We start from the raw sequence: 12610 nt of genomic DNA on the forward strand, positions 1-12610 counted from the left end.
TGACCATAAAACCACCTTTAAATACAGACTTTCAAATCGTGTTTTTGAACCTGATTGATCAGAGAATTTAATCACTCAAGTTACTGTCTAGTTGATGTGTGGAAAAGTTGTTAGTAAATTTGTACCCATACTAACCTTTTGGTTACAGTAATTGTATGCATGGGTCTTAAACAGGAATTTATACTGGAATTCATTTAAGCCAACCTAGGGAATAGCTGGCGGATGATTGGCCACAGAGGTTCACGCCATTATCCTTTTGACTGCAGCTGAGAATACTTTACTCTCGTAATGACGTGATGTCAAAACACTTACAAATACACAAGCAGTTAGGGCTGTGTAAATGGATCAGTGTTCAGTCAACAAATTAAGGGGGCCAATGTAATTGGAAATTTCTGGACTAAGCGAGCCAATTACTGGGATATCACAGTTGGCAGCTGCCACGTGAGCATGTTGTAATTTTCACAATAAACATGTTTTGGAACTGTTTCAAAGATGTGTTCTGGGTTGAGTCTTTGCAACATTTCAAAATATTCTTGCGGTGACAATTAAAGTCAGCTTTCCGGCTGTTGCCGGTTTCAGTCCCTCTGCAAATTAGCCCTTTTTACAGAAATCTGTCTGGCCTGTAAGCCAGGAATGCCTGACGACATTGCCAAATTTAAAAAAAGAAAAATATGGACCATTTCACCAGAGACTGTGTTTTGTCTGTTCTCTCACACAAGTATGGATGTTGTTAAAGCCTTTGCAAATAACAGGCTGCAAATTGAATGGTGCTTTTGTTTTATCCTGAGAAATATTTAATCACCCAGTAAGGAAGAAAGCTTTCAGCAGTTCAGAACACCCGGCACACTAAAATACGTGCAACTGAGATTGAGAGAAGATCTTTCACAAATTATTTTTTGTTATGCAGGTTTCTCAACATTAAAACTAACTGTAATGGTCCTGTAACACTTCAAATTGAGAGGTGGTATGTGCAGATTGGAGAGCCGGTGAGCTCAGTTGGCTAGATGGTTAGTGTCTGGTTCCGATAAGTGCCAAAGGCACAGGGTTCGATCCCTGTTTTGGCAGCGGCAGACTCGGGGCTAGCCTAGACTGGGCCGTGTGGAAGGGCCTGCACAGCTGCGGCTCCTGGGCGAGGCGAATGGTACTGATACATGGAAGAAGTCACATGCTGATGGACAGATCATTTCTACGACAAAAGTCTGGACATGATAACACATTCTCCGGGTTAGCCTCCATTTCTGTTGAGGAACCTGCGAGGGGTGATACCGTGTAATATTTTTGTGCAAATGAGCTGATATAGCTTTGTATTGGTACCAATATGGAACAGTGATGTTTCTTTGTTGATTAATGGTTAGTGTGACATGTGGAATGTTATGCAGTCGATATTGAAATCTTTGTTTCTGTTGACCATTTAATAAACAAAATATTCTCAGCACCAGCCTCCTCACCCATGGTTTTTTTTAAATCATGGTGCGTGTATTAGCAAATAATCACCAAGGACCCAGCTTTGGGCACAGAACTCATTAAAAAAAATTTTTTTTAGATTACCCAATTATTTTTTCCAATTAAGGGGCAATTTAGCGTGGCCAATCCACCTACTCTGCACATCTTTGGGTCGTGGAGGTGAAACCCATGCAGATACGGGGAGAATGTGCAAACTCCACACGGACAGTGACCCAGAGCCGGGATCGAACCTGAGACCTCAGTGCCGTGAGGCAGCTGTGCTAACCACTAGGCCACCGTGCTGCCCTGGGCACAGAACTCATGATAGAATTCCATAGAATTAGAATCCCTACAGTGTAGAAGGCTGCCATTGTGCCTGCACGGCCCTCTGAAAGAGCAACCCACCTAGGCCAACTCTACCACCCCAGCTCCGTAACCACACCTAGAAATTTGGACACTAAGAGGCAATTTAGCAAGGCCAATCCATGTAACCCGCTCATCTTTGGGCTGTGGGAGGAATCCAGAGGACCCGGAGGAAACCCACGCAGACACGGCGAGAATGTGTAAACTCCATGCAGACAGTCAACCAAGGCAAGAATTGAATCCGGCTCCCTGGCGCCGTGAGGCATTAGTGCTAACCACTGTGCCTCTGTGATGATGATGTGCAGATTAGCTTTTGTTTCTTCAGCATTTTCATTTAAACACTGGTCTGGATATCCTGCCCTACATTGTGTTTTTATTTTGAAAAGGACTGGGGTTAGTAGAGGCAAAACATAGATTGGGACCACTCTGCTGCGAATCTTTCCAAAATCTAGGCCGCTCCTATCTTTTGCTGGGCATCCTGTACGTTGTGGGCATCCTGAAATGTCATTCAAATGATGGAAATGCATCATTCGGCACATTTTCTTATCATCTGTACCGTAGCAATCCTAAGAATGTTAGTTGTCCTTGCCACTTGGGTTTGCTGTAGACAGCAAAATGCCGTTTAAAGCTGTGGCCCAAAGGTCCATGCAATTGATTTCAGAATGATCAATAGTCCTGAGTGTTTTTGTATTTCCTTTGAAAACGCTTTTGAGATTGCTTGCCACTACACCACCTGCCAACAATGGAGCGCATTGTTGAGAGTGGAGACCCCACCGCAATTATGAAAATGTCCCAAGAACATTGGACAATATCAGGGGAAAGAATCTGGTCAAGCTGAAGGTGCATCACAATTCCACCAGTGGAACATATGAGCAGTAAAATAAAACGTTAATTTAAAAAAAAATGATTTGATGGCACAAAATTATTTATCCACTCTTTGGAATTAAGCAGTATAAATCAAACAGTATTTAATACAAAAACAAATATCACGGATGCTGGACAACTTAACTAAAAACAGAAAATGCTGGAAAGGTTGGCACGGTGGTTAGCACCGTTGCCACATTTAGCCAGGGACCTGGGTCCGATTCCGACCTTGGGTGACTGTACGTTCTCCCTGTGACTGGGTGGGTTTCCTTCGCGTGCTTTGCTTTCCTCCTACAGTCCAAAAATGTGCAGGTTACGTGTAAAGGCCATGCTAAATTGCCCCTTAGTATACAAATGTTAGGTGGGGTTACAGGGGTGGGAGTGGGAGAGTTGGCCTAGGTAGGGTGCTCTTTCGGATTGTAGGTGCAGACTTCATGGTCTGAATGGCCTTCTGTGGCACTGTAGAGATTCTATCCTATGATTTACTCAAGTCAGGCATCATTAACATTGGGCGTGATTCTCCGCTGCCCACGACGGGTCGGAGAATAACGGGAGGGCCTTCCCGACAATTTTCACGGCCTCCCGCTATTCTCCCCCCCCCCCCTCCAGCCGCCCCCTGACACGAATCGCTGCTCGCCGTTTTTTTATGGCGAACAGCGATTCTCCGCAGGCCGATGGGCCGAATACCGCGGAGTTTACGGCCGTTTTCACGGCCGCGATCACACCTGCTTTCAGCGTTCGTGAAAACGGCCGCAAAGTGCCCGTCCCGGACAACCATGGCACTGATTGGCATGGCTGCACCACGGCCGTGCCAAGGGTGGCATGGGCCTGCGATCGGTGGGCACTGATCGCGGGCAGCGGGTCCGATACCCGCGCACTATTTGTCCTTCCGCCGCCCCGCAGGATCAGTCCGCGGGGCGGCTGAGGGGCATGATGGCCCACACATGCGCGGGTTTGACGCGTCTGCATGATGACATCATCCGCGCATGCGCGGGTTGGAGCCGTCCATCTCGCGCATGTGCGGATGACGTCATCGTGCGCGTCAGCCGCCGTGACTCTTGGCGGGCGGAGTTAGCGACGTTTGCTAACTCCGCGTCGCTGTGATTCCCCGGGCCCCGATACTATCCCCGCCCGGGGGGGAGAATCGGGTCCCGGGACGGAGCTCCGAGGCTGGCGTGAAACACGGCCAGTTTCACGCCAGCCTTCACGGCACGCCGGATTTCCAGAGAATCGCGCCCATTAACTTTGCTTCCCTCTCCATAGATGCTGCCTCACTTGGTCAGTGTTCCAGCAATTTTTGTTTTCGTTTTCCAAGTGAAATAGCGTTTTGCACAAATTCAATTTGAATAACAATATCATTGGTTTAGTCAATTTTGATCATTAGGTGTCTGAATTTATGTTCATTAGGTTAATCCGTGATGGGTTTACATGGCTTTTATGTTTAGATTTCCATGTGTTAACTTGTAAATCACAGTGTGGAAATTCCAGTGATACATCACTGGAATTGTGGCAGGCCGGATTTGCACTCTCAGCTTACTAATAAGGACGGTATCATGTTGGGCATGTGGCAGCAGAGACACCCTTGTCTGGCCGATAGAAGTGCAGCTTGCACTCCGCACAGACTTGGCAGTCCCTGGTCATGGCCTTGACCTCCTCAGTGGAGTAGGGCAGGTTGCGGGCCTTGACAAAGTGGAGAAGCCGGGTGACCCCAGAGTGACAGAGGTCGTTGTGGATAGCCCGTAACTGGTCAGTCTGCATGATGGCGCTGTTGCTACGGGACAGGGCATCTGGGGGCTCATTGAGCTTCCCAGGACGAAACGTAGTTATAGCTGGAGAGCTCGATCCTGCACCGCAAAATCTTGTCGTTCTTAATTTTGCCCTGCTGTGTGTTGTTGAACATAAAGGCAACCGACTGTTGGTCTGTGAGGAGAGTGAATCTCCTGCCGGCCAGGTAATGCCTCCAGTGCCGCACAGCTTCCACAATGGTTTGCGCCTCCTTTTCAACAGAGGAGTGTCGAATTCCGGAAGCATGGAGAGTATGGGAAAAAATGGCGACAGGCCTCCCTGCCTGGTTAAGAGTGGCTGCCAGGACAAAGTCAGAGGCATCGCTTTCCACCTGGAATGGGATGGATTCGTCCACGGCATTCATCGCGGCCGTGGCAATTTCGGATCTGAAGCGGTTGCAGGCCAGGCGGGCCTCGCCGTCAGGGGAAATGTGGTGGACTTAATGAGTGGGCGGGCTTTGTCCGCGTAGTTGGGGACCCACTGGGCATAGTAGGAGAAGAACCACAAGCACCTTTTCAGGGCCTTGGGCCAGTGGGGGAGGGAGAGTTGCAGGATGGGGCGAATGCATTCGGGTCAGGCCCTAGGACTCCCGTTTTCCACGACATAGCCGAAGATGGCTTGCCGGGTTGTGCGGAAAACTTATTTCTCCTTGTTATATGTCAAATTAAGGAGTCGGGCGGTGCGGAGGAATTTTTGAAGGTTGGCATCGTGGTCCTGCAGGTCATGGCCGCAGATGGTAACATTATCCAAGTACAGGAACGTGGCCCGCAGCCCGTAATGGTCGACCATTTGGTCCATCATTCGTTGGAAGACCGAAACCCCGTTGGTGACGCCGAAGGGGACCCTGAGGAAATGGAAGAGATGGCCTCAAATCTGCCTCAAAAGCAGTGTATTGGCGGTCCTCCCGCCGGATAGGGAGCTGGTGGTGTGCGGACTTCAAGTCTACTGTAGAGAAGACTCGATACTGCGCAATCTGATTGACCATGTCAGATATGCGCGGGAGGGGGTACGCATCAAGCAGCATGTACCGGTTGATCGTCTGACTGTAGTCGACTACCATCCGGTTCTTCTCCCCGGTCCTGACGACGACCACTTGTGCTCTCCAAAGGCTGTTACTGGCCTCAATGATCCGTTCCCTCAGGAGTCGCTGGACCTCTGACCTGATGAAGGTCTTGTCATGAGCACTGTACCGTCTGGCCCGAGTGGCGACGGGCTTACAGTCTGGGGTGAGGTCGCGAAGAGCAAGGGAGGGGCGACCTTCAGGGTTGCGAGGCTCCAGACGGTGAGAGGGGGCAGGGGTCCCCCAAACTTCAGGGTTAGACTACGGAGGTTGCACTGAAAGTCTAAACACAGTAGGAGAGGGGCGCAGAGATGGGGGAGGACGTACAGTTTGAAATTGGCGTATTCGACGCCCTGTATTGCCAGACTGTGAGTTGGCGGTGCAGTATCCCCGGATCTGCACGGTGTGAGATCCGGAAGCTAGGGATATGACTTGTGAGACGGGGAGGACCCGGAGGGAACAGCGCCTTACCATGTCCGGTTGGACGAAGCTATCTGTGTCCCAGAGTCCAAGAGGCAGGACGTCTCCTGCCCGTTGAAGCTGATGGCCATCATCGAGCATTGAAGATGGCAAGGCCGGGACTGGTCAAGTTGAATGGAGCTGAGTTGATGGCGATGAGTGTCGTTCTGGTCGCAAAATGGCGGCGTCGATGAGGTTGGGCAAAATGGTTGTCCCCGTGGATTGCACACAGCGTTCGACGTCAATGACGTCAGACAAGATGGCTGCCCCCATGGATTGCACATGGCGAGTGATGCGTCTGCAGACGGAGCTCTGGGCAGGCACGGTGCCACGCTGCAGGGTCTGTGAGTCGCAGACTGGGCTTGACAGGCTTTTGGTTTTTGATTTTGATTTTTAGGCTCAGCTAGGCATACTTCAGCTTCGTGTCCCTTCTTGCCACACTCGTTACACGTGGAGTTGCGAGCCGGGCAATGCTGCCTGGGGTGCTGGCCCTGACCGCAGAAGTAACAACATGGTCCTCCGGAGCTGGACAGCTGCCGCGCGGCGCAGGAATGAGGCACGCCTGGGTCGGGTGATGGCTGTGCCTCTGACGTCCCCGAGGATGCCGTGTGGTCGGATGGGAAGGCATCCAGGCTCTGGAAAGTCACTTCCAGCGAGGTAGCCTGCTTCACAGTCTCCTCGAGGTCGAGGGCCCCCTTTTCTAGAAGCCGCTGCCGGATGTAGCAGGACCGGTCACCTTCCACATAGGTGTCCCAGACCATCCGCTCCGCATGCTCGACCGCTGTGACAGTCCTGCAGTTACAACTGCGGACGAGTACTCTCCACGCACGCAGATATTCAGCCAGTGACTCATCCTGGCGCTGACGCCGCGTTTTCAGGAGGTGTCGAGCGAGTACCTCATTCACCGGCCTCACGAACTGTGGATTGAGCAACTCCACTGCCTCCGTGAATGAGGCCGTGTCTCTGATGAGCTGGAAAATCCTGTGGCTTACCCGGGCGTTGAGGAGACGCTGTTTAATTTCCGGGGAGACCTTGGCAGCGAAGGAGCTGTGGTAGGCCTGAAAGCAATTGAGCGAATGCTCAAATATTGCCGTAGCCTCCGGCGCCTGTGGCTCAAGATCGAGGCGTTCTGGTTTTAAAACTGCTTCCATGTTAAAAAAATTCTAGCTGATTAAATTGATACCAATCAATCCAGTCGAAATGGTAGTTAACAAGAACTGTGGTTTTAATCAGCTAGAATATGCCCACCAGTAGCTTCTCCCACACTATGAGGCTGTCCCGGATCGATGGGTTATATATCTTCTCAGAGGGGCGGAGCCAACAACAACATCAACACAACAACAGTAACAGTGAGTAAATACAATAATATATACAACAGCCATGAGGAAATACAATAATATATACAACAGCCATACATAGCTCATCACAGTATTTACATTGTGTACCTTGCGTTGCCCTATTATGTATTTTCTTTCCAAGTACTCAATGATCTGTTTGAGCTGCACGCAGAAAAATACTTTTCACTGTACCTAGGTACAAGTGAAAATAAACAAATCTAATCCAATCCATCTACTGCTTTGTACACTAAGGGGCAATTTAGCATGGCCAATCCACCTAACCTGCACTGAGGCTGTTTAGCACACTGGGCTAAATTGCTGGCTTTTAAAGCAGACCAAGGCAGGCCAGCAGCACGGTTCAATTCCCGTACCAGCCTCCGAACAGGCGCCGGAATGTGGCGACTAGGGGCTTTTCACAGTAACTTAATTTGAAGGCTACTTGTGACAATAAGCAATTTTCATTTTCTTTTCATTTCTTTAGACTATGAGAGGAAACGGGAGAACCCGGTGGAAACCTAGGCAGACACTGGGAGAATGTACAAGTTCCACAGTCACCCAAGGCTGGAATTAAACCCAGGTCTCTAGCGCTGTGAGACAGCAGTGCTAGCCACTGTGCCACCGTGCTGCCCCAAATGTGCATGTATAATGTGCAAATGTGCTTTTAGACTGAAGATTAGAGAGCGGAATATTTACTTCTGTGATTCACTGCACACTAGCATGCCCAGAAACGAATACTCTTAATATTAGAAAATGCTGGACAAACTCTGCAGATCTGGCAGCATCTGTGGGGAGAGTAATAAGGGTCATGCGGTCTTTAAATGTTAGCTCTGTTTCTCTCTCCACAGATGCTACCAGGTCTGCTGAGATTATCTGGCAATTTCTGTTTTTATTTCCAATCTCCAGCAGCATCCACAGTATTTTGCTTTCAACCTTAATATCAGTTGCTGTTTAGCAATTTTTCTTATGCTGCACACATTTAGCTGAGAGTCGCAACTGGGTCTGTTGGAGGCGCATCCTGAGGTATCTGAGGATTGACCCGTTCATATGCTTCAGATATGGGGTGTGGTATGTTGGAGGCTGGTGATTGGTGAGACTGATGAAGCACCCACCTGCCTTATGTCAGAATGCGCAGTAAACATGGGTAAAACCACGGCAGTAGTAACATATGGACCTCAAACTCCAGCTGGTACAAATTCTGACTTGGTTTCTCATTATGACCAGAATCTCTGTATAACCACAGAATGGTTTCACCTACTCCAAACAACAAACAGACCATGGGAGAGAAGGTAGCACCACTGACCTAGCATGCTAAGAATGAACCTTTGACTTTGGTAGGCTGAGGACAGCTCGTCGGATTAAAACTTGAACTTGTGATTTTAAATGAGACCCTAATTTTCAGACTCCTTGAATCTTGATCTAAAATCTCCTGGCTCTCCTGGTGTTCAATAATGTGCCTATAGCCTCCAAATATTTCCATGCCATTGAAAGCATAAGCTTGAAACTAATGGGATCAAAAGGCAAGGTTCAGTAAATTTTAATGGATACTATTATGCTTTGCTCCATGTGTCCTAATGGACGCCTTTAAGAAGGGCATTGACAGAGGTCCGACAGCAGCTTGCCTGTGCATTATGCCCGACGTATGGTTATGCGGTGCAGGAGAACATTAGAAAAGGCAAGAGAACTTCCCTGCTGGCTATATTGATAGAGGTCAGTCTCCGGTTCAGTCAGCCTTCGGTGCTGAAGTTAACTGAGTTAGTTGGGGCCGTGGAAGGGCTGCTGTAATTCCACTGAAAGTGTAAACTTGTACTCTCACCCTTTGCCAGAAGTTGTGACAACTAAGCCTCAGCATTGTCCTCGCACCTCACCCCCCTGCCCTCAACATTTTCTCAGCTCGTGCTGCGTAGAAGCCTGTATGCCCAAACCAACTCTATTTCTCTGCTTCCCAAAGTGGCATTCAATTATAAATAGCCACATAAAATTAATGGATTATATAAAAGGCGGCACAGTCGTTAGCACTGTTGCTTCACAGCGCCAGGGTCCCAGGTTTGATTCCCAAGTTGGGTCACTGTCTGTGCGGAGTCTGCACGTTCTCCCGTGTCTGCATGGGTTTCCTCCGGCTGCTCCGGTTTCCTCCCACAAGTCCCGAAATACGTGCTTGTTAGGTAATTTGAACATTCTGAATTCTCCCTCAGTGTACCCGAACAGGCGCCAGAGTGTGACGACTAGAGGATTTTCACAGTAACTTCATTGCAGTGTTAATGTAAGCCTACTTATGACACTAATAAGTCGAGGAAGTACCACTTTAAAATTGAGGCTAATCCGTGCCATGATTCAATTATCTTCCGCCCTCTACCCATGCACCAGCTGAAGACTACAATTGATCTAGCGGGGAACAAAAGGTTCCCCAGGAAAAGGCTAAACCGCAGCACTTTGGGTGTGCTGACACCTGCAATGCCCCCAAATGTGGGTTATGTTAGGGCAAAGTTTGTGGTAGTAGGGGACTGTATTCGCACTCTCCCCTGATTGCAAATGAAAAAAATGGAATTCAATCATTCATGTCTTCTGCAGCATTTGCGCTGTATAATCTTTCCCAAATATGCCGTTGCTCAGCCATGCATGCTACAAACATCCATTCGGCTGGAGGACCATCACCTCGATAAGAGTCGCTCTTTGGTCTGCTGGAAACTTGCTGGTCTTACAGAGCAAAGAATTGTCCATGACCGAGTGTTGCAGACTGGCACATTCCAAGGTCCAGAACTATGCTTGGGACAGCTGCTGCAGGGGCGCAATGGGGAAAGGCCACTGCTGACGGCCCTTTAGACATAGTACATCCAGGGGCTGGAAACTGTGGGAAAAATCCTTCGGGGTGTACGTTTGACATGTCATGAGTACAGTAACTATTAACTGTCATTGTAAATATTGAGAGTAGCATACAGTATTCTTCACTATCGCTGGGTCAAAATCCTGGAACTCGCTTCCTGACAGCACAATAGATGTACCTACACCATGTGGACTGCAGCGGTTTAAGAAAGCAGCTCACCACCACCTTTTCAATAGCAAGTAGGGATGGGGAAAAAATTGCTAGCTTAGCCAGTGGTACCCTTATTGTGTGACCACGTTAAAGAAGTAGCGGAGGAAATTTATTTGGTTTGCACTTCATATGTCAAATTTGAATGGCCATGTAATGTATTTTTTTTTAAAAATTCACGAGTAAAGTATATCAGAGTTGCTGCAGATCTGAAATATAAACAGAAAATGCTGGAAATTCTCAGCAGGTCTGGCAGAATCTGTGGTGAGCGAACAGAGTTAACCTCTCAGGCCGATGGCCCTTCATCAGACTGGTAAGAAAGGTTACCAGCCTTGAAATGTTAAATCTCTCCACAGTGACTGTATTTGTGTTGGTTCTGTGTATATTCCCATGGGAGATCAATTAGGAATATATAAAAAATCTTGCATCTGTGCACACTTCCTGTCTATAAAATTGTACGTCTGGTTATCAAGCTTTTGTCAATTTTCCATTGAAACATTCCTTTGCCTGCAATTATAATTAGGTGCTGCCAAGGTAAACCTGGCACACAGCAATGGCACCCACCACACCAGAACAGTGTAAGGAAGATAGGCCAGGAGTAGGAAATTCAGACTCACAAACCTTTTCCACCATTCAGCTGAATCATGCTTGGTCAGTACCTCAACTATTTTATAACCCACCTTCAATACATATCTCTTGACACCTTTTATCTGATAAAAATCTGTCAATTTTTGTCCTGGAAATTTTAATTGATTTTAATTGAGCATCCATAGCCCTATGGGGGAGAGAGTTTGAGATTTCCACTGCTCTTTATGTGGAACGTGCTTCTTGATTTTCCTCATTCATGGCCTAACTCATCAATTCAATATTTTACCCTCTTGCTCTAGATTCCACAGCAAGGGGAAATGGCTCCTCTGTTCCTCCTCCATTGGATCCTTTTTATTGTCTTGGAGGGCTAAACTTAAGGGAATACAAGCTATGTTTATGCAACCCTGGGATGGCATGGTGACACAGTGGTTAGCACTGCTGCCTCACAGTGCCAGGGACTTCGGTTCAGTTCCAACCTTGGATGACAGTTTGCGTGGAGTTTGCATGTTCTCCATGTGTCTGTGTGGGTTTCCTCCGGGTGATCCATTTCCTCCCTCAGTCAAAAGATGTGCAGGTTAGGTTGATTGGCCATGCTAAATTGCCCCTTCGTGTACAAAGGTTAAGTGGGGTTATAGGGATAGGTCAGGGGAGTGGAGCTCGGTAAGGTGCTCTTTCAGAGGGTCGGTGTAGACTTGATAGGCCAAACGGCCGCCTCCTGCACTGTGGCGATTGCATGAACCTGTCCTCATAATGTACATGTTTAGGCTCTATTATAATTCTGGTGAACTTCAGGATAATATGTCCTTCCAGAGGTATGCTAAACAAAATCTGGACATAGACATTCAGGGTCTAATTAAGGCTCAGTGCAATTGAAGCAAAACTTTCTCACCTCAGCACAAAATATAAATAATACAAAATAAATGAGATGAATATGTTTAAGGACAAGGTATTATCTTAATAAGGGATGGATTGCATCAGCATTTCTTGTCTAATTATCTGCCATTCTTTGACCTTACTTCAACTGAGGACAACTCTTTGGGTAGAATTCTCCCATGGCAGGATCAATGATGGGCAGGGTGCGGGATGGAATTTGGCACACCGGTGTGAGTTTACAGTGTATCCCTCCGAGGGTGCCTGCCATGGCGGATTGGGAATGCTGCTAGTGGCCTGCGTAGAACCCGTCTGCATCTAGTTAATAGAAGCAAATGAAGGCTTAAAAGGAATATTCCACTCACGCCAAATTCTCTGTTAATACCAGTAGGAAAACACGCTAGTCTATCGCCTTCAAAACCGCAAGTGAGTGGAGCCTCATGTTGGGTGGGTGCAGGCGCTGCATGGGAGTTTAATCAGTGGGAGGGCGGAGATGCAGGTCACCTCAGCTGGACAACTGAAAGTGAACCCCAGTAGGTGGCATTGGAAAAGCTCGGGACAGTCAGATTAACGAGATGAGCGTGCACGGGGGAATGCTTGCGCAAGGCTTCTCCATCTAGAATAACTCGTTGTGAGGCTACCTGCAGCCGAATTATGGGTATTGGGGTGGGGGAGATCAGGGTGGGGGAACTTGCCTCGCACATCTCCTTTAAATGTTGCCCCTCGCATCTTAAATCTATATCCCATAGTAATTGACTTTTTCACCCCAGGAAAAACCTTCTTGCTTACTCTCTGGAATGTCCATTCCAGAGG

The 12610-nt window shown here is 48.1% G+C and overlaps 1 protein-coding gene and 1 pseudogene across 5 annotated transcripts in view; both read left to right on the forward strand.

The window, feature by feature from the left end:
- LOC119977436 (F-box-like/WD repeat-containing protein TBL1X) overlaps nucleotides 1–12610 on the forward strand; it is a 418532-nt gene that overhangs the window by 161171 nt on the left and 244751 nt on the right. The gene's annotated exons all lie outside the window — the stretch shown is intronic.
- LOC119977910 lies at nucleotides 9686–9833 on the forward strand (annotated as a pseudogene).

Source organism: Scyliorhinus canicula, chromosome 14 (genome assembly GCF_902713615.1).
Source record: "Scyliorhinus canicula chromosome 14, sScyCan1.1, whole genome shotgun sequence".
Lineage (NCBI taxonomy): Eukaryota > Metazoa > Chordata > Chondrichthyes > Carcharhiniformes > Scyliorhinidae > Scyliorhinus > Scyliorhinus canicula.